Raw genomic sequence first — 23,537 nt, forward strand, 5'->3', positions numbered from 1 at the left:
AATGAAACATTTAACAATAGATCCTATTGTTGCGTATCCCATTGAATTCATATGGGACTTTGGAGGAGTCCCTATCCGCAACAGAAAAAAAGCATTTTGTTTTCAGATTGTTATCAATAACTTATTCATATCAAATTTTGTTATTGAAATATTTTAAAATTTCGCTGTTATTAAGTTGTTATTGAAAGCAACAAAACATGTTATTAAACAGGTCTTCCAGGAACATTTTTTTGTTATAATTTTTGTTATTTTGCCGCTTATGACAGACAAGTTTATAACAGGATATGTTATGTAAATAACATGAAAATAACTCTTTCCGTTACTCAGTTATTTTCCCAAAATAACACATTCTATTATGCTGTTGCTATTCCCTTCTGCTCGGGAATTAATAACTGTGGAAGTGCTCAAAGAACACTAAGTTGAAGCGAGGCAGGCCAAGTCCTAGTGGGGACGTCGAGCCATAAAGAAGAAGAAGAAGAAGAAGAAGAAGTAACAGACCTTGAACCGAAAAGTTAATGAGATCTGTTTGCTAAATAAATTTTAAGCAAAGCACACTTCAGTTTTTTTGCAAATCAAGCTAATCATGACCGAAGTAACATTTGAAATTGAAATTTTTGCAGAAAATATTAGTAGTCAGACTGCCGACAATATTTTTACAACATATTTTGAAAGAACAGTGTATGATAAAAGAAGGGAGAATTTCTGATAAAGATTTCTACTATGTACAACAGTTGGAACAGTTGGACACAAAAATCAATAGATCAGTAACAAATATAGCAGCAGTAAAATTAATGATGACTAATTAAACAGTTTATCTTAAAAGAACAGCCTGTGTTTGAAAGAAGGGAAATTTTATTATAAGAATCGTTATCAATCAGACCAAAACTTGGGCCAAAAAGACGGTCATTAAGCAGAAGAATGTCAGGCTACGTTGAGTCGAAGCTCATCAGGCCGAAAGTATCGTTAGGCCGGATGGGTCATCAGTCCGATTGAGTTTAAAGCCATGAATGGGTAATCTAGTTGAATGATTTGAAAGTATTATATGCATAAAAGTCATAAGAACTACCTATTTTTAAGACAAGGTAACATCCATGATGAAATAGCTGTTAAGAAATGAAGATTAATAAACCAGTTTGACCGACAAATAAACCAATACCTAAAAGAATAGCCGACTTCTAAAAGAAGGTAATTCTGTAATGGGGCAGTCAGTAGTTTAATAACTGTCCAATAAACTATGCAGCAGTACAACCCCGAAAGTCTGCGTGTTATAAAAAGAAGGGAAAATCTCAGATTAAACATTGACAGATTGATCATCAATATTTCCGTAACAGTATCCAGAGTTTCCCATTGCTCATGTGTACATAAATGTGACAGCGAGCCTCCCACCAAATTGTCTCCCAGCTCTTCAAAATCGCAGTGTGCTGCGCTGCTAGGAGGCTCACGAAAATCTGGTGGGTGCGAGCTTAGCGCCTAGCTCCCGGGGAGCGCGTCTCATGCGCTGCGTGAGCTGTTGGTATCTAAGGTGAAAAACAACTTCTTGGTAACGAAGAACCTCAACAACTTTTTTCCGTACACAACTCAAGTGTCTGGTTGGTTTATACGATACGACTAGGGACTCTCAATGCAAAGGTTAAGGTATCAATTCTCGTTCGTTTAGGAAGTTTTTGTCGTGAAATTTTCTAATTTAATCAGCGCATGAGACGAAGCTCATGAGACACATCTTGAGAAAAATGAGGCACACAACTTTCAGTCTCAAAATGTACAGAGCTCCTGGGAGCTCGCTTGCCATGTGGCTCCCGTACATGGGACTACAGCACGTGTACATCAACTCTGAGTATAACATCAACATCAAGAAATCATCTATGTATGAAAGGGATAATGATATTTTTTACAAAATCATGGAAGCTTATCCCAGTATAGGTTTCCGGTAATTTGACCGAATGCCATTTGGCCGAAGTTAAATCGAAGGAATTTAAAAGAACTTTTTGAAATGCTGGTAACCTATATGATCATACTGGAAAAACTTGTAATTAGAAGGCACGAAATGTTGCTAATTGGCAAATTGAGAGATGAAATTTGTGAAAAAAATCGCGTTCTGGTGGGATTCGAACCCACGACTCCGTATTCGCTAGACCGGCGCTTTAACCAACTAAGCCACAGAACAGGTAATGGTTCTGCGGAATAGAAAGCCAAACTGACTCCGAAGCCGCACCATGAACACTCCTATTTCACAAACTCATCTCTCTTTTCGGCTTAGATGCCAATCCACAACACACTCCTGTTTGTGCCCACTACCTACAAGTGCGAGCGAGTTATTTATATGAAGCCGAGACTTACTCTCGCACTCCGCATACCTAGCCACCAGGCAGTTTGTTTTGCTGGTGTCTAATTAGTATGCGTCGAGAGCTCGGCACGGTCGGACGCTCGGACGACCGAACTGCGCCAAGTGACGCAAGCAAGGGTACAATGATACATATTGCCCATTTTACTGGCATTTTACTGGTATGGTATTTTACTGGTTAGCTGGTATGTCTGAAACATACTGGAAAAACTTGTACATAATTAGAAGGCACGAAATGTTGCTAATTGGCAAATTGAGAGATGAGTTTGGCTTTCTATTCCGCAGAACCATTACCTGTTCTGTGGCTTAGTTGGTTAAAGCGCCGGTCTAGCGAATACGGAGTCGTGGGTTCGAATCCCACCAGAACGCGATTTTTTTTTCACAAATTTCATCTCTCAATTTGCCAATAAGCAACATTTCGTGCCTTCTAATTACAAGTTTTTCCAGTATGTTTCAGACATACCAGCTAACCTGGTAAAATGCCAGTAAAATGGGCAATATGTATCATTGTATCTATATGATCATTAGAAATATTTCCTTCTTTTATTAGGGGGCTAGTCTTTCTAGTTTTCCATTCAAGATTAGTTGATACTGAAACTGCCATTATTTTATCAGAGATTTATCCTTCTTTGAAAGGCTCGAAGGAACTCTTAATAACAGAGTTATAGTAATGTGGGAAACAGTGCACTGCAGTGGATTATCACTTGAGCTCATAATTCATTTTCGGATAAACGGTTTTTTTTTTTGGTTTTTATTTCTGTGTATTTTAACTAAAGCTAATTCTACACTTAGGATAAACGGCATTTAGCCAAATGGCATTCGGCCAAATGATTTTTTAATTCCCAGTATCCATAGAATGCACTAGATTCGAGGAATGCTAGAAAACTCAAGGGACTCAAAACATTGCCTAGAGTTTCGAAAACAAATTTTAGCATCTTTTATAAAGAAAATAAGGAAGACAGCTAGACAACACATTCGTCTTTACGTACTTCGGCCTGACGTACTTTAGTTAAAGCGTGGTTTGGCCTAATGACCAGATCCCCCTAGTTATGCATAGGAGCCATCACGGCCCACGTGTACTACGTGGTGAGTGTCAGCTGAGGCACGAAGAATGTTGAATGGCAGATGCTATACTCTTTTCGGGGAAATGGTACTGTTACAAACATCAGCTTTCGGGCACCGATCTTCTAGCAAGGCAATGAGAACACATGGATGGTTCATTCAGCCTATGCTGAAAGCTGTAATTTATTATTTTAATTAGCCTAAGTATCACAAAATATATAAAAAAAATACTCACAACTTTGGTGTTTTACACATAAAACGGATAAATTTGATCTCTTGCGCCCGTGCTGTTGCTTCATTTTGATGATCTATTCATTGACGTATACACATTGACATACATATTGGCAAACACGTGTGCAAAACAAAAACAACCGAAGATTGACATTCACAAACACACAGTGTACAGGGGTTCCCACAACATTTTTCACTTAACAGGTACATTCGGGGAAATAACTTTCGGGAAAAGTGCATTCGGGGAACTGGTTTTCGGGAAAATGTCGTACAATCTAAGATTTCGTAAGTGAGTTCTTATATTATTTGGTTCTTGTGGAGATCTCCTTTGGAATCTTTCAAATAATTTCTATAAAAAAAACCTTTATAAATTCCTTAAGGGATCTATAGGAGATTTCCTAATGGAATTCCTAAATAAATCCTTAAGAATCCTTAGCAGGTTTTCAGGAATCGGGAAAAATGGACTAATGAACATGTTTTGATGTTTTTCTAAAGAAGTCCTCATCATAATTTTAGAGAAATTCCTCTGTAAAAACTGTAGAAAAATTCTGTAAATATTCATTGGGGAATTTCTTCAGTAATCTATGCAAGATTTTCTAAAATTTTTCAGGGGATCCTGAAAGAAATTATCAAAGAAAATTTTCGATATGATCCTCTCTCTCTCTCTTCTTGGCGTAACGTCCTCATTGGGACAAAGCCTGCTTCTCAGCTTAGTGTTCTATGAGCACTTCCACAGTTATTAACTGAGAGCTTCGTCTGCCAATGACCATTTTTGCATGTGTATATCGTGTGGCAGGCACGAAGATACTCTATGCCCAAGGAAGTCAAGAAAATTTCCTTTACGAAAAGATCCTGGACCGACCGGGAATCGAACCCGTCACCCTCAGCATGGTCATGCTGAATACCCGTGCGTTTACCGCCTCGGCTATACGGGCCCTATGCAAACATAGATGTAATCCCTTTTTTAGGTCCGACGAGCGATAGCGAGTTCGGACAGCAAGCAATTGCTCGGTAAATTGCAATTATAGTTACGCAGGCTTTCCAGTCGTTTCAGTCATATAAATGCGATTCAGCATTTCACTGCCTCATACTTTCCTGCATTTGTTTTTCATGGGTAATTTAGTCATTTTTTTGCATGTTTTGAATTTTTTGTTGCTTTTTCGATATTTTTTCATTGTGAATTTCCTAATTTATTGTGGAAAAATCGGAATTATTTATGGAAAATTCGAAGTTATTTGGTGGGAAAAATGGCTTTTTTTATTGCAACAGTTAAATTATTCATTGCATTTTTGACGTTTTTAGTTGCTCAAAAATCAGTTATGTATGGAAACTTTTGATTTATTTATGCATTTTTTTTATTTGTTTATGGAACTTTTGTTATTTACTACTGCTTACACCCCTGTTTCTTCACTGGGACTTTTCGAATTATTTATGGGAAATTTTGTATTTATGTTGGAACGTTTAATTGTCTGCCCGAGATAAACTATCGTAGGGCTAAAAATCTCGTTAATAAAAATATAAAAAAAGCAAAATAAAACAATAAAAATGTGAGATAAAGCTCTGTAAGTGTAGATGAACCTAAATTAATACGTTGCGCTTCTGCACACCTCATGTTGTCGTGGTGTTGCATAATTGTTAAGAAAATTGGAAATAACATTTTTGAATATTTCCGATAAATGAAAAAAAAAAACAAATGCAGTATATATCAGTTTTGAATACACATTCAGAAGTTAAAATCATTTCAACACCATTAAAGAAGCCAACTCACTCTATTCTAATACACGGTTCTCTTTATCGTCATTACAATTAAAGCATAACATCAGATCTTGCAGCTGAAATTTAGATACCCCCTAATAAAAATTGCGACTCCCATCAACAATGAACTGTTAGTCCCATGCAATTCTAACTTAACCCGAGAAGTCCCGTGACGCAACGTATTGCCTTAATTGTCGTTGCCATTACCATTGTCATTGTCGTCGTCGTCGTCGTCATCGTCGGTCAGCTGAACAGAAGCAGAAGCGCGCAGAAAGCCATTATCAAAACAAAAGCCTCAACCTGCGCCTTGATCGTTCGTCACGTTCGTCTTCATTCCGTTCCCAAGAACCTGTGTGCTGCTCACCATGCGCCCCGAACAATTAAACCTCAAGAATCAAAATGTACAGTTACCCTCCTCGCGCATACACACAAGGCGGTCCGGTCCGGTCGGTCGGTCGGCGCACTTAATAACTGTATCCGCGCCGAGTATCCGATCTTTCCCAACCAGCGAGCTGTTCAACGCGGCCCGCGGTAGAAAACCAGAACCCGGAGGATCCGCGTGGAGAAACGCGAAGAAGATTACGCGGCGGCAGGAGGTAACATGCAATTGCAATGCAATCCGTCCGGTTCCTTTCCATGGGCAGCAAACTGGGAAAATTTGAAAGTTCTTGCCAATCATAAGGGAATGACGAAGCACAGCGATTCAGCGACCGCCCGTGATCTTCCCAGAAGTCTCCCCTCGGAGACCACCGACCTCTGAGTCAGAGGAACCGAACATTAATTTATTTGTGCCTTCTTTATCTTAATTAATGGTCAGATTTTCTCCTCGTCGCTCGGTTGGTCGGTCGGAATTCCGACCTTCTTTCGTGTTCGACGCTGCTGGATTGGGAACAGCGGAGCAGCAAAGCAGATCATCCCGTCCCGTCCCGTCCGACAGACCGATCGATCGATCTACTGATCAACCGAGGTCCCGACGAACACGGCGACCGCGATCCCGAGGACGTCACGGGGGAGAAAGAAAGTCATCCAACTTGTTTCTTGGGATGATTTTTATGTTTCCTTCACCAAACTCCTTTGGCCTCGAGTCGACCGCGGCGGCAGCATCGGCAACAGGCAGCACTCTACTCTAAAGTAGGTATATGCTTTAATACGATCGCACTCGCTACAACGGATCGCGGTTGCGTGTCCCCCTTCTCCGAATCTGGTCGAACGCGATCTTTTTAATTTAGTTCACAGTTATTTCCACTTGAAAGTTGTTTTGCATCTCGGTGTTCATATCTCTTTGGGGTTGCTCTTCAAGCACGAGATACGAGGTAAAGAAGAAAACCCGTAGATGAGCATAAGTACGAAGCACTCCGTTCTCAGCTGGTTATTGCACAATTCTCGTTCCTCTTCAGATTCATTATCATTCTTATGCACTACAAGATAGAAAATGGCACTCACTTTGAACTTGAACTCGCAGATCACCTCACAGGAGCACAGGAAGGTCAGCCGAAGCACGATTAGCACAGGCACTTGACTCCAACGCGATCGTCTTCAACGCTTCGACTTCTGAGACACACTTCAACAGGTGTACGGGTACGGTCTGTTTCGTTAGCACAACAAATCCTTCGAGATCACTTCGAACCAAAGTTCAACCGATCGCTCCAAAACAAAATCCACGAAAACTCTTCAAGAGTCAAGTTCAAGAACATCCACTCGATCGGCGATTTCCGAGATTTCGAAACAGCAACGGTTTCTGCCAGAGACCTTGCTCCGAGGTCCAGTACTCCAACCGTAAACTGCAGCGCTCTACCTTCCGCCTTTTCCCTAACCGCACTCTTTCTCTCGCTGGCCCACACTCAAAACACACAGAACCGTTTCTTCCTCTTCTCTTCAGCGCACAGGACTGGAGAAAGATCCAAGAGACCTTGACACTGAAGACGTTAGATGCGGACTGAACTCGAGCCGCCGAGGCGACCTGCCAGCGAGCTCGTATATCGCGTCGCGATGAGCGCACAGCACACGGCGCACGAGAGGTTTATGTGTGCTAGTGTGCTACCTTTGGCAGCCAAATCGACCGACCGACCGACGGGAAGACACACTTTGAGACCCTGCTGATCGCCCGCAACCGCAGTTCAGTTCCAGAGAGCGATCGATCGATGAGAGAAGTGCAGCAACGGCGGCGGCGTGAAGAAGCGACACCGAAGACGACGGCCGGAAGAAAAAGTGTGTTGTTAGAGAGAGCGCATGATCCAACCCAACCATTGCCGGTTCGACCGACACGACGACGAAAGAAAGGCAAACGAGCGAAAAAAGAAGCGAAAAACAACAGTTTCATGCTGCCGTAGGGTGGTTCAAAACATTTCGGAATACAGTCTTAAAGACTGAGTCTTTGTATCGATAGGAATTTGATGGTAAACATAAATAGGAACACTTTCCGCTACTTATTGATATGCTGAAAAACTGAAACAAAGACAACACCAACTTCAGCTGACGGAGTCTCAAGATACTAAAATGTGATAATGAAACATTCATGAGGTTCTTTTTTGCGTAAACAATTATAAAGTTCTAATTACATAGGGGAGGAAGGGGTAACCCCGTCACCTTAAGCATTTGGATTTTTCAAAATAAATGTAAGGCGAAAATTGATATTTTCAGTACGCAGATTATTTGATTCATTAGTTTTTTATAAGACTTGTGCATTGAAATTGTCAAATTATGTTAATTCTGGCGAACAATGCACATATCACAACCATAATAAATATTGATGTTTTTAATTCAGTGCGGGTAAGACCGTCACCCCTATGGGGTAAGTCCGTCATATATATTTTTATATTAATACTTTTGAAGATTTCAATTTTAAAATATTTTCAATACATTTCTGAATTGCAGTGATGGTTTACCAATCATTCTACAGTCGATACTCTTGTAAAATCACTGGTCGGGGGGCGCAATTGGAATTCGCTTAATAGGAGACTAAGCTTATGGGATTTGGGCTTATGGGGGTGTGGCCAATTATCCCGGGTGTGTTAAGAGAGAGCGCAATACTTTCTTCGGCAAAGTTTTAGGGTTTGAAAAGATCTACCATTTAGAACTTAGGTTCATATGATTAGTTGGTAACTTGGCCGCCAGAGGCGCCACCAACAGTTTGATGCTAAATTGCACTGCAGGAACCATATTAGGTTGTCAAGCAAACGTTACGATGTGCGACAGCTCAAGACCCTGATAATTAGAAATAGTGTGCTACGTCATTTATGGGCGACCCCTACAGAAATTTCCCTGGTTGGTCTCAGTTTGTAGTTGCGTGGCATCTAATAGAAATGCCTAGCCAGTTCAACAAACATCCGGTGATCCGAAGAGCATGACGGTGTTACCCCCGCCGATGAGTGACGGGCTTACCCGAAAAGGCCACTTTTCTTAAACTACACCGTAATTTCTGAATAATTGTTGAAACTGACCATTCAATGAATCTTGGCACTAAAGAATAGTACAGATGAGAATACATGACTGATGAAAGTTATTTTTTGCACTTCTTCTGTATTTCAGAAGCTAAATCCTACCGACGAAATATTACATCCGCCGTTGGTAAAATGACGGGTGCGTTTGTTTTGTTTATTTTCTTCGTGTTTGACAGGTCAATTTTGGTATCATTTGTCTCGAAAGAGTAAAATTGGTAAGAACAAATGAGGCGTGTGGCCAAAAAGCTACTAAATCACTGTTTTCTGGTAAAATCATTGGGGTGACGGGCTTACCCACCCTGACGGTGTTACCCGCTTTTCCCCTACAGAAACCGTTTGATTTGTACACTCGTACTGCAGTTAGGTAAAAGAAAATCGTGTTAAATACTATTCCTTTTAGTTACCACTAGGATCTTCAACTGACTCTCGAGTGCTTCGAGTGTGGGCTTCGTGGCTGAGCGGTTAGTGGCGTCAGTCGTTTAGGTGTCTCGTGAGCCTCGGAGTGTGGGTTTGTTTCCCGCTTCAGTCGGGGAAAACTTTTCGTCAAACGGAAAATTCTCCACTGGGCCACTGGGTGTTATATGTGTTGTCCGTTGTCTAATGTTATTAATGTTCAGTCTGTAGCAGCCGCAAGGTCGAAGACGGTGTGATTGTCTTCCATACTAAAATATGTTAAATAATCATTCATAAGGTTCCAGTTCGTTGGTTAAACAATTATAAAGTTCTAATAACATGCAGTAGCCGTTCGATCGCTACGGTCGTATTACAATGCTTTTAGGAAATTTGGTAGTCGACGGATTGCTATCCTACTGAGTTTTGCATAGAAAGTTAATCTTAATCTACCCCCTCTCGTAAAAAAAGAACAGCAATGCGAAAATTAAAATTTTCGCCAGTTCCAACAAAAACCTGACCCACCCTAGTGCTACACTGGCAACATCGTGTGGTGCATCGAATTGGGTTTAGGATCGGTGTGGTTGGTTGAGGAAGGTGGTGACGTTGAAATTTTATGTTGCCGGCGCGACGCGGCAATGTATGGTGGTCGGTCGTGTGTTTGTGGTCGGAGTTGTAGAGAGATAACGTGAACACTCCTCATTGAAGATGCTACAGCTACACTGAGTTCTGCAGTTGTGGCTATAGCTATTCTGCTGGTTGCCAGGTTTGGGAACCGACCGTTCATCTCTCGCACCATCACAACAACGTGAGGCTCGGTCGCCGCAGCAGAGGATATGATGTGCGTGACTTCTATCTATTTTGCTCGGCAGGTTCATCGCTTTGCGAGCGTTGAAGTCGTTTGTGCTTCGCGGAGCATTTGTTTATGCATAAATATGCGATGAACGATAGTAGAGTTTTACGGATTAGACTGGTCGAAAATTATTCAAGTGCTTGGCACTGCTGACACTGTTCAACACATTTCCGCGATATAAGATGAAAAGACAATAAAGAGCACTAGTGATATAAGCATATTCCTTAGATTGTTCTGAAGATATGTACAATTGGATATCCTTCACCAAACCTACCATACCTAGGTAGGGTAAGTTCATAAAACAGGCGATAACGGAACCTTTCTTTCTGTTATCATGCTAGGAACAAGCAAAAACAGGAAAATAGGAAATAAAATAAATGGTGCTTAAAGATTGTGAGCACTTTGCTTGAAATTGGTTCCGTTCCCCGTCTTTTTAAATCTTGTAACATCATTTAGAAGAAGAAATTTCCAACCATCTTCATGAATATAAATGCTGATAATTGTACTCTATTTTTTTCAGAATCATTAGTGTGCATAACCAAATTGAATCATGGCCGTACCTTTGGAAACGGCGTACAGAGGCGTTTATAGGGGAGAGCAAAGGGCGGTAGCAAAAACGTTTCAGGAAGTACCATGGGGGTTTATGGGCGCACCAGGTGATCTCATGGGCATTTCAAATACACCCCATGAGATTTCGGGGGGTCTCGACGACGTTTCAAGAGCTTTAGGGAGGTACTCAGAGATATCAGGGGTTCCCAGGGTGTTTCAGGAGGATTCCAAGGCGACTTAGAGGCACTTCAGAGGGTCTCAGGAGCGTTTAAAAGGATCTGAGGAGCATTTCAGGAGGTTCTCGAGGGTTTCAAGGGGTATCTGGAAATTTCAGGGGTTACCGTACCAGATGATCTCATGGGCATTTCAAATAGGTCCCATGAGATTTCGGGGGGTCTTGGCGGCGTTTCAAGAGCTTCAGGGAGGTACTCTGAGATATCAGGGATTCCTAGGGTGTTTCAGGAGGATTCCAAGGCGACTTAGGGGCACTTCAGAGGGTCTCAGGAGCGTTTGAAAGGATCTGAGGAGCATTTCAGGAGGCCCTCGAGGGTTTCAAGGGGTATCTGGAAATTTCAGGGGTTACCTGAACGTATCTGGAGCGTTTAAGAGGTCTTTAACCCTTTGGAGCCGGAGGGGTCATACATGACCCCAACATAGAAACGGCTGTATAAATTCACCCATTCAGCAAAACAGAATACTGTCTTCGGCAAAATTGTTGCGAATTGAGTCCTCTATTAAGGAAAAATGGGAATATTTGTATTTGAGACTTCATTTACAACCTAGAACATCCTGAACACTATGGGAAAAACGAAATAATTGACATACCAGTTGTTCTAAAAAAGCTGAACTTGGATATGGGTTACGTTTAGATGTATTCATTAAACCTTCGTCAAGAATATCAAGAGATGTTCTATATTCTGGGATGTTCTAGGTGTTCCAAATTGTTATATAGTGAAGTCCTTCAAATCTACAAAAATAATTTTATGTATTTACGCCACAAATAATAGCATTGCATAACCTACAGTGATCTGTGAAGCTCTTGACATCTACAATGTCATTTAGAAACACTATAGGGATATTCCAGGTCAGCAAAACTACCTTGGAGTTCAGGACTTCAGGTCTACACTCGTAACAATATCCATATCTGTAATACTGAGAAACGCAGCATAATCAACCGCGGTAATTTGAGCAGTCTGAAGTCTACTAGCTTATTATAACCCTTTGGGACATTCAGGATCGTCCAAGCTGTTCTATAATGAAGTCATTCAAATCTACAAGAATAACTTTATGTGTTTTCGCCATAAATAATAGAATTGCATAATCTGCTGGGATTCGTGAAGCTCTTGAAATCTCAAATGTCATCTAGAGACACTATAAGGATATTCCAGGTCAGCCAAACTACCTTGGAGTTCAGAACTTCAGGTCCACACTCGTAACAGGAGCCATATATTGTATACTGAGTAACGCTGCATAATTAACCGCGGTTACTGGAGCAATCCGAAGTCTTCTAGCTTTTTTTTAACTCTTTGGGATATATGTGGTCGTCCAAAATGTTCTTTAATGAAGTCCTTCAAATCTACAAGAATAACTATATGTGTTTTCGCCATAAATAATAGTAATGCATAATATGCCGGGATCGGTGAAGCTCTTGAAATCTCATATGTCATTAAGGGACACTATAGGGATATTACAAGTCAGCCAGACTACCTTGGAGCTTAGAACTTCAGGTATACACTCGTAGCAGTAGCCATATCTGTTAAACTGAGTAACGATGCATATTTATGTGTGGTTACTGGACCAATCTGAAGGCTACTTTTTAATATTAACCTTTAGGACATTTAGGGTCGGGCAAACTGTTCTAAAATTAAGTCCTTCAAATCTACAAGAATTTTTTCTGCTTTCGCCATAAATAATAGCATAGCATAAGTAATCTGCTGAGATCCGTGAAGCTCTTGAAATCTTTAAAGTTATTTTGGGACACTATGGAATCGTAGCTTTATATAATGAAAGAACCCTACTAACAAAAGTAGCTGTATTCAGTTCTGTCGCTGCTATCGTCCGGAGCAGACGCGTGTGAGATCGCTCTCGCTGAAAAGTGTTTTTATTTTCTGTTAATTGGTGCGGTATAGAAAGCTGTTATCACGCGCGCTTTGTTTCATCGGCCTTTGTCTTCCCTCATCGGTGGTGTATGCTGTAGTGCAGAAACGGCATTAATTTAACGAAATGTGCGAAAAGGTTGTCAACACCGTACAGTTTCGTTTCCCGCCGGGAAGACCGCGGCCGTCATGGAATGAAATTGCCAATTTTGTGAAGCAGCTGACTACGGATGTTTCGCAGATGGAAAGTGCATATAAGACGGCACACGAACGTTCGCTTTTTATTAAATTCGTTTCTCTGGAGGCGATGAATGAGGCATTGAAGAACAACCAGGATTCAAGATCATTCACGTATTCAAGCGGAAAAACGGTCCAGGTACGAATGACAATCGCGGGTATGAACGTTACATACGTCCACGTGTTTGATTTGCCCCCGGAGGTGAACGACGAGCACCTGTCACTAGTGCTTAGTAGTTTTGGAAAGGTAGAGCGAGTCATCCGTGAAACATTTCCAATTGAATCGGGACTTAGCCACATGCACACTGGAGTACGTGGTGTGCACATGGAGGTTTTGAAGTCTATTCCTCCGTGCCTTGATGTTGCCGATTGGAAAGGAAACGTTTTCTATGACGGACTCAAGGATACTTGCTTCCACTGCCAAGGAATAGGACATCGGCGGGACTCGTGCCCACAGCGCCAGGATCGGAACAAGTCAAAGGAGTAGAAGCAAGAACATGCCGTTTCGTATGCCGGAATTGTAGCTGGAGATGAAGATCCATCAATGGAGCGGGCACCATCGGAAACTCTTACGGATGACGTCATAGAAGTATTGGAAGAGAGTTTCAATCAATCGTCGGACAGAGAACGCGAGGAATCGACGCAGTCGGATGTTTACGAGGAAATGGTTGCTTCTGAGAAAGAGGATAAACCGTGGATGAGTAAACTACCCACCCTGGCGGAGGTTGCGCAAGCAATCCAGGTCGCAATGGATAATCCACAGGCGAAGCAGCGGCGAGCTCAATTTGCGGCATCGGGATCCGCTTCTGGATCGCAACCAAGAAAAAAATGCGCACGAAAAATGAATTACTAGTTTTTCAATTGTAAACTTAGAATAACTAATTATTCTGTAAGCTCTTTGGCTCCGTAAAGTTTTTCACTAAACAATTGAGCCCTACAAATAAAGATCTTGGATAAAAAAAAAGTAGCTGCATAACAGCTTATGCAGCAAACGCTTTTGAAAGGAAGCTCTTATAAACTCTTATACAGCAAAAATGTTAGTTGGGAAGTTACCGTTACACCCGCAGACTTTAGAATCTAAACTCAAGAACAGTTTGCATTACCTGGGATATCCCGATTGATCTGATACTCTCTATTGAAATTCCAGAAGACTTACTGGACATGATAGATAACAAATGAAAGCTTTGTATTATGAAAGAAGCTACCGTTACACCCGTAGACTATAGGATCTAAACTCAAGAACAATGTGGATGACCTAGGATATTCCGACTGAGGTGATACTGTCTATTGAACATACAGAAGACTTACTGGACATGATAGATTACAAATGAAAGCTTTGTATAATGAAAGAAGCTACCGTTACACCCGTAGACTTTAGGGTCTAAATTCAAGGACAGATTGGATGACGTAGGATATTCCGACTTATCTTATACTGTCTATTGAACTTACAAAAAACTTACTGAACATGATAGATTACAAATGAAAGCTTTGTATAATGAAAGAAGCTACCGTTACACCCGTAGACTTTAGGATCTGAACTCAAGATCAGTTTGGATGACCTAGGAGGTCCGGAAAAAAAATTCTGCATACTATTCTACCTTTTTTATACTATTGAGCACCAAAACTACAGAAATACGTAGAAAAAAAAACTCCATGATAAGCTTGGAAAAAATCCGGTTTCAAAGGGTTAAAAAGGACACCGTCTTCAGCCTAGGCTGTACAGACTGAACGAAACATAACACTAGACAACGGACATGACATATATTACGAGCACCAGTGGATACGAGGAAGAAACATTTCTTGCGAAAAGTTTCATCACTCGCAGCGGGAACCGAACCCTCACCCCATGGCATGGTACGGTTATACGCTTGGTGATGCTAACCGCATGGCCACGGAGCTCCAAAATTAGGGGCGTTTCAGGGAGCCTCAGGTGTTTCAAGGAGATTCCAGGGGGCCTCTGTGGCACTTCAAGGTATTTAAAGGGCTTCCAGAGAGGACAGCAGGGATTATAGTCCCGGGGCCTGATGAAACCTCCCCCCGCCTAGCTAGCGAGTCAGCCGCGTAGTCGCCGGCTAAGAATAGGACTACTAACCCCTATTCAAGGTGTCAAGGGAGGGACCCGTGCCGAGGAATGAGTGATGGAGGGGGTGAAAAAGATGCTCAATCTTTAATGAAGCCTGTGGGGTACCTGGGCACACCGCCCGCCCCCTCTTCCCAGTATTTCGTCCCTTACCGCGTTAATGCAGGGCGGGTGGTGGACCTCTTTTAACGAGCGACGTGGGATTTAATGATGAAACTAAATAATCAAAAAAAAAAATAAAAAAGTAGGAGGCAGTAGTGGCGATGCTAACCCCTTCGCAAAGAGTGGGTTGGCGAGGTCTTCGGTAAGGCGAAGTGAGGTTATAGGCCAGTCGGTGGAGATACTGGATGGAGCGTGGTTGTTGAGGGCCGTCAACCAAATCAGAGAAGCACTGCCCGCAGTCGAGGTGGCTGAGCAGCAGTTTGGCAAGATCATCGATTTTGCGTCCACGAAGTCCAGCATTAGTAAGGACTTGAAAACGGCCTTGTTGTGACTTCGTAAGCCGATGGACGATGCCAAGCAGGAACACGTTGTACTCGCGAAGACTGCAGCAGCGGCTGTACCTGTGAAGAAAAGGATACGAAGTCTACCCAGACGGAGGTCTTTGCTTTCGCAGATAGTCCAAAAGGTGTAGTGGATGCGACTGCTCGTGATAAGCACTCGCAGAAGCGGGTGAGGCAGCCGTCAAGTGAGGTGCCAGGTGTCCCGGAAAGCTGGGAAGGGTGGGCCTGAAAAGGCTGGCCCGTGCCGGAAGGATGGGACAATAGAGATGCGACCGTTGTTGGGCCCTCAGCAACCACAGAGCAGGGCGAACTCAGGCGAGGACCTCCCTTGAACGAAGGTAGAGCGGAATAAGTAGAAGACTAAGCCGCAGGTAGAAGTAGTGACAGTGAGGGACGCCAAAACCAAGGCGTAAAAGAGTTGGTGCCAAACGCAAGAAAGGCGACGCGCTCGTCATCAAGACGGAACAGTTGAAGTGCTCGGACGTCTTGAAGGCGATGCGAAGCGACGCCAAGCTCGAGGGTCTGGAAGCCGACGTGCGCAGTATCAGACGCACTCGTACGGGCGAGATGATCCTGGAGCTGAAGCGCGATAAAAGCGCAAGCCTACATGAGGTTGGCGGAAGAAGTCCTCGACGAAGGAGTAGAGGTGAGGGCTCTCACACAAGAAGCGACTCTGAAGGTCAAAGACCTAGACGAGGTGACCGAAGTGGAAGAGCTCGTCACGGCACTGTGAAATGCAGCTGGGAACCGCAGCCGTTAGGCTACGGAAGGAGTCGGCAGGGACACAGGTTGCCTTGTTTAGTTACCTGTAGAGGACGTTAAAGTAGGGAGGATTAAGGTAGGCTGGTACGCATGTCATCTGACGTTCCACGAGCAACCGGGAGTTTGCTTCAGGTTTCTGGAACCAGGACACGTCATGCACGGAAAAAAATTCGTTGCCGGATCCATGACTAAAATGTTATGAAATCATAAAACTTGTCGCTTCATGATATTGTAACTACAAATCATGATATCGTGACGTTAACAACGATTATCATGAATAATAATAACTGATTCCATCAACAAAAGCCACGGTCGTCAAAAGCGTTATGAAAAAATTAAGCTCGTTTTCATAAATTGAATACCATAAAGCTGAGTCATGGTAGCATGGCTCTGAGTCATAAAACTATGACGCTGAGTCATCTCAACCAGACGCTGAGTCGTATGAACATAACGCAGAGTCATAAAATCATTAATCACAACAAACGAATTTGGGCACTGTAAGCGTTACCCAAACCCTCGCGCAGAATCACCTACGCCATTTTTGTCACTTCTGTCAAGGCGCCTTTTGTGAGCGGCAGTGTTTTCCGGTGAGATTTTTTTTGGTTTTCGAAAAAGTGTAGTGAATTGTTCTTACTTAAGTAGTAGTAAACTATATAATTATTGAACTACATTCCAGAAGTTGAAAGTGAAAAAGCTCCATATTCCAGCACAAAACTCCGGCCAGCTTCATCAGCAGCAGAACAATCAAGCTCTCGCACAATTCCGGTGCAACATTTTGTCCAGCTTCATCAGCAGAAGAAAAAATACGGTATATAAATTACAAATACTAGAATCATGCATACTGCTTATGTTTTTATAACATTAGGTAATAAATTTAGAACATGCTTTATGATAGCATGACCAGTACTACCATTTTTCGCAAATCGATCCAGTACCATAAATGACAAATACTTGCACCATGATTAATGCTCAAGCTTTCATAAATTTAGTTCATAGTTTGAGTACGTACTTCATGATAATATGAACCGACTTACCAAATTTCGCTAATAAAACTGGAACCATAAATGACAACTACTAGTTCTATGAATACCGCTTCGGGTTTTATGAATCTAGTTAATAGCTCTGGTGTTCATGGGCATGATACCATGACTTAACTTACAAATTTTTGTCAATAAATATGAAAAACGTAACGCCAAGGTGATGTTACGGCAACATGAGTCATGAAATTATGACCTTTTTTTGTGGTGTATATTTATAACATGAAAACACACATTTTACGCGAAATCATGACTCATTTAGCAGGTTTGAAGCAGCGGATTTTTTCCCGTGTGGGACTGCAAAGGCCCTGACAGGAGCAAACTGTTTAGGAGATACGGTGCCGATGGCCAAAAGACACAAGGCTGCACGATTTGTCTGATCTGTACCGGCAAACCCATGAACAACAGGCTTCCAACGGGTGGTCCGAGGTGCCCGGCCTTCAAGAGAGCCGCAGTGAACAAATCACAGTGCAGGTAACGCAGCTAAACCTGAACCACTATGACGTGGCTCAGCAACTGATTTGTCAGGCGGTTTCTGAGTGGAGGGGACGGATATCGCCATCATAGTGGACCCATTCCAAGTACCCGCCGGCAACGGCAATTTTGTCGCGTATGGGTCCAGAAAATTGGCGGCGATATGGACGACGGGTAAATACTCCGTCCAGGAGTTGGTGTCTACTACCTATGAGGCTTCGAAGTCGCCAAAGTAAACGGGGTCTTCGGCTGTAGCCATAGGCGCCAACTTGTGACGTAGTTGGGGGGGCGAAGCTCTCCAAAATTGGACAAAAATCAACTTTTTTTAGCTCAATGCACTAGTTTTCACGTAAATATGCCTAAACTAGATGAACTGCGTCGAAATTTTACGAATTTGGTTGATTTTGAGAGTCCTCGCCCCCCCCCAACTACGTCACAAGTTGGCGCGTATGGCTGTAGCTGTTATGCGCCTCCGTGGTGGCCGATGGAGCAATTGACGCAGATGCAGGACTGTATGACTTACGTGCTGACAGGGTGAAGGCCGGAGGTAATAGCGGTCGCCTCCGATGCCTGAGCCGTGGAATGCGGAAGCCGTTTCACGAACCAGCAGGGTCAGATCCTGCTAGAGCCACTGGCCATACTAGATGTCGGTACCAAGAGTACCTTTAGTCGAAGACGATTATTTACGTTACTTTTTGTAGTCCTGGCCTAACAGTTAGTTCGAACTACTAACTGGAGAGTAGACGATAGCTACACTCAGTGCGATCATCTGGCGGTTCACTACAGTATCGACTACAACGACAGCAGGCAGCGGGTAGAGAAAGAGGCGTCTGGGCCAAGCCCGACGAGCTAGTAGCGGTGCTCTGGCGTGCGTGCGATAACGATGCGACCATGCCTAGGCGAGTCCACTCTGGAAATGGGAGGCCACCGGCTTACTGGTAGACCGACGCGACGCGATTGCGGACCTGCACCGCGCCGCCTACGGGCTATGCGGCGGATGCAGCAATCATGATCTGAGGAAGAGCGAAACGAACGGCGGTTTGTGTTCGCCGCTGTAAAAGCCACGTTGAAGACCGAGATAAGGGCAAGCAAAAAGGCTTGCTTCGAGGGTCTCTGTCAGAGTCTCAATGCGAATCCGTGAGGTGATGCCTACGCGATCGTGATGGCCAAGACGAGAGGTGTAAAGGCTCCTACAGATCAATCTCCAGAGATGTTGGAGGGGATCATCGAGGGGCTTTTTCCGTGTCATGATCCAGTCATTGGCCTCCTTTCGTAGAACAGCCGGGGACTGGGGCTGGCGATGAGGAGAGGGTCACCGATGTGGAACTTGCGGGGATAGCAAAGTCCCTTAGCGTAGGTGAGGCCTCAGGTCCGGACGGAGTTCCGAACCTGGCCTTAAAGGTAGATATTGCAGAGGCTCCCGAGATGTTCAGGTCTGCTATGCAGAAATGCCTGGACGAGGGAGTTTTCCCAGGAGCTTGGAAGAGGCAGAGCCTGGTACTATTGCCAAAGGCGGGGAAACCACCCGGAGACCCGTTGGCATATAGACCAATATGCTTGATAGACACGGCGGGGAAGGTGCTCGAAAAGATCATCCTCAATAGAATGTTGAGGTTCACCGAGGGCGAAAATGGTCTTTCCAGCCGTACTGGTCTTCCGGAAAGGGAGATCCACCGTAGACGCTATCTTGTCGGTTACAAAAACCGCCGAGATAGCACTGCAGCGTATGAGAAGGGGGACTCGCTACTGTGCGGTAGTGACTCTGGATGTAAGAAACGCGTTCAATAGCGCTAGTTGGCCGGCTACTGCGGATGCGCTCCTGCGTCTGGGTACCTGTAGCTGTAACAGACCCGTGCACAGAAAAGGCGACAAAAGAGGGGTTTTTCCTAATTTTAACAAAGGGTGGACGGGCGCCTAGTGTACGGCACATCAGCAAATGGAGAGGTTTAACCCCTGTAACCCCTTCCTGTGCACGGGACTGACCTGTAACCTGGGTACCTGTACAAGATTCTCGGAAGTTACTTTCAGAATCTAGTACTAGTTTACGACACGGAGGTGCGTCGGAAATGCTTTCACATAAGATCAGGAGTCCCGCAAGTCCTGCATTTTCGCACAATGTGTGACCATATGCTAGCCACATTCCAGGAGGACACAACTCCGCATTATCTTGTCCGAAGGATGTGTAGGGATGAGTTTGTCTGGAATACCGTTTCAATGGCTATCACTCACATTGTCTGGAGCTACAGATAAGGTGGCGCATGGACTCGGAGAATGACCAGTAACTGTTCAGACGCTATACAAGAAGTGGTTCAAGGGATTGTAGATGGCTACGAAGCTCATACCGGTGGCCTACGGTCGAAATAGACCCTTACTGGCAGCAACTTCTTCTGGTACTGATACACCCTGAGCCTTCAGCAGGTCAAATCACGTTGCACGCAAGTGTCAGTTCTTGGTGCTTGCTAAACAGTTGGGCACGGGCGTGATGATTGATCCTGCCTGCCTTCCGAGGACAAAGGGAGAGGTGAGGAACATTAGAGAATTTGGCTAAGTGTCAGCATGCTACCTCTGTGGACTCTTCAAAGCGAGTCAGCGATGTTCGTTGCTGCAGGCTATGTGCAGATAACCTTGAGGGTGTGATATGCACTATTCCCTTTTTTAAGCAATGCCTTCTTGGTGGTTCCGGAGAGACGTAGGGTTCAGCGACCATGGGAATGTTGTTTAGTGGGTCGAGGAGAGAGTAGTCCTGGCTTTAACTTTCATTGTAAAAGACGGCCCTTAACCCCTTACCAATAGACCTTCCTGTTGTGATCCCCCATGATTTAGAAGAAAAAATCGTTAAAATGATCAAAACGACAACAACCTAAACTATCGTAATTTGTAGTACCACAACATCAGAAATTTCTCTATAATATCAAATATAAGGGGCTGTTCATAAACCACGTGGTCATGGGGGAGGGGGGGGGGTCCGGCCAATGACCATTTTGTATGGACAAATAAAAATGTTTGTATGGACTAATGACCACACGGGGGGGGGGGGGGTTGAAAAGTCTCAAAAAAATGACCACGTGGTTTATGGACAGCCCCTAACTGATTACCAACAAGTCAAATGAAAAAGCAATCCGAAAACTGTTTATATTAAAGACTAGCTCTGACAAAGTAAGACATCGTTCTGTTTTATGTAGGCTCACGATCCACAAAAAAAAATGAAGATATCCAACATGGATGTTAATAATTTTGTCGCCGGTAAAGCTACAAGAATAGACACCTTGTAGCGAAACGCTATTAAAACCAGAACTGTGTTCAAATAATGCAAGCAAAATACAGTTATTAGGAAATCGTTTAAACAACTTCCAGCAGCGATTTTCTCTGCATGACGAACACCTAGAGTGTCGGTCCCGACTTCAATTCACCTTCTCCACACCGGATGAAATGTTGCAATGCAACTCACACAAATAGATACTGGTCCCAACGCGGTCCACGCCACCGTAAAGGTACTCCTCTTAATACCTAATCGCCCGCACTGGTCCGCAATTGGCCTCCGGAGAAAACTGGCTCATCCTCATCACATGTTGCTCCACCGCAGAATGAAAACCACACTCTCCACCTCACATCGCTAATGTATTCCCCGGTGGCTATTTTCTCTCCTCTCCTATGTGCTCCCTCCCACAGACCCTGGAGAGTGGACCAGAACCCGAAGAATGCAGCTGTAACCAGCCTCCACCACCCAGTAAAGGGATGATGACCAAGACGACGGCGACGACGCCGACTCCACGGAGATGATGATGGAATAGAAATGCATCACAGCAAAGGAACTGCACGCGCAGTGAACGCAGCGGAAGAGACAGCAAAGCAGGGTACGATGGTGGGGGATCAGAGTAAAATGATCGTTTCTAACATCAAGTTGATGTCTTTCAACAAACTAGAGCGATGGATTTAATGAAATTGTCTACCTATTCCTATTCCTTCAAATATCCTTTGTCAATGGACAATTCACTTGTATATACCGTGTGGCAGGCACGAAGCAATTCTATGCCCAAAAAATTACGAAAAGTTCCTGAATCCTCCTACTATACATTTTGCACCTGTATTCCCTACCAACCCAGCAAGCGCCCATCCTATCTGCCACTTCTCAAGGTGAATCTGCCACTTTTCACAAAGTCATGATCAAGTTTTCCCTCCCGGCCAAAAGAGCACACCCATCCGACCGTGTCGAGAGTCTCCGACGCTCACCGGTTTCGAGCGGTTCTATGCTTTCTTCGCAAACGATTCGCAACTTGATCAGCAGCGAGCGACAGTCAGACTCCGATCCGAGCCAGCGAGATGCTTATCGCTACATTGTAACCTGATGAGTGCGTGTGCGAGTGAGTTCATTCGCTCTTTCTTCCGTCAAATAATTTAAAATGTGGCTATTACGATTTCAGTTTCCTTGACACTGAAAGACGGGCGAAGGAACGTGGTGGACGGAGTGGCGTGTGTTTGTAATGTAGGTTCGATGCTCTTTTATTTCATTTCCCATGGCTGATTTTGGCTCTCTTTCGGGTGGTTTTGGTTGGACTCTTCATTTATTGCAGTGATTTGTGACCTTTTGTTCGGCGATGAACCTCTGCTTTGCGTACATACATGTTAGGGTCTCCGTTATTGACAAATTTTTCTAATTGGAATCTATACTAGGTGGATATTAGCATGTAACGCGAGAATGAAACATACCTACGAAAAGAAATAAGCTCAAAAATTCATTATTAGAGTTAATAATGTGCAGACTTCAGATGAATGTTTTGAGTTTGAAAGAGCAGTCACTACTCGAAAAGTACGAATTTGTGCATACATCAACTATCGAATATCTCCTGTATTTATCGAATAAAACCAGACAGTCCGTTCTTGTTTTCCGTGCACTTCACCAGCATGTGCAGGATGATCTTCTTCAAGAATCTACCATGAGTTTTCAGCAAGCTTATCAGTCGATAGTATGCTGGGTGTCATCGTCATTTGTTTTGTTCGGCATTATAGAAAATTTTCGACTTTTGTGTGGAGCGACTCAGAGCGGGTGACCCGGAGGCGGACTCGGTGAAAATATTGATGAAAATTATTGACAATCAGAATATTGGCAATACTGCTGTCGTCTTTAGAATAAGTTTAGACAAGACTCCCCCTTGAGGGCATCTACAAACATTCAACTTCCTAATCGCTGCTCGACGCAAAGTCGAGAAAAGATATCGGTTTTTGAACATTGAGTAAATCCTATTTGAAATCATTGGAGATATTCCATGACTCCGTGCGGCATCGAAAGGCACGTTGTCAAAAGCACCTTCGATATCAAAGAAAACTCCCAAGCAGGATGGCTTCTGAGTGAATGCCCTACATACATACATACATTTATTTGTTCAACATCATTAAGACAAGACATAATCAACAATAGTACGCCACAATACTCGGTTTGTGGCTGCCGCTCTCCATCCTCGGTCGCGCCCAATGCTCGCCAAGTCACGCTCCACCTGGTCCGCCCATCGTGCTCTCTGCACTCCACGCCTTCTTGTGCCAACCGGATCCGTTGCAAACACCAGCTTTGCAGGGTTGTTGTCCGGCATTCTTGCAACATGCCCTGCCCACAGTATCCTTCCGGCTTTGGCCACCTTCTGGATGCTGAGTTCGCCGTAAAGTGCAGCGAGCTCGTGGTTCATCCTTCTCCGCCACACACCGTTCTCCTGCACACCGCCGATCGTTCTTAGC

At 43.7% G+C, this 23,537-nt stretch overlaps 1 protein-coding gene and 1 long non-coding RNA gene across 2 annotated transcripts in view; one reads left to right on the plus strand and one right to left on the minus strand.

The window, feature by feature from the left end:
- LOC115255253 (mucin-2) overlaps nt 1–7,615 on the minus strand; it is a 240,229-nt gene extending 232,614 nt beyond the window's left edge. Inside the window, exon 1 of the mRNA XM_029853199.2 lies at nt 6,833–7,615. The gene's annotated coding sequence lies outside the window, so the exon portion shown is untranslated. The remainder of the gene's footprint in view (nt 1–6,832) is intronic.
- The window catches only part of LOC134287718 (uncharacterized), a 100,935-nt gene continuing 80,008 nt past the window's right edge, over nt 2,611–23,537 (plus strand). The window contains exon 1 of the long non-coding RNA XR_009997473.1: nt 2,611–2,787. This is a non-coding gene — a long non-coding RNA (uncharacterized LOC134287718). The remainder of the gene's footprint in view (nt 2,788–23,537) is intronic.

The sequence above is a fragment of the Aedes albopictus genome, chromosome 2 (genome assembly GCF_035046485.1).
Source record: "Aedes albopictus strain Foshan chromosome 2, AalbF5, whole genome shotgun sequence".
NCBI lineage: Eukaryota > Metazoa > Arthropoda > Insecta > Diptera > Culicidae > Aedes > Aedes albopictus.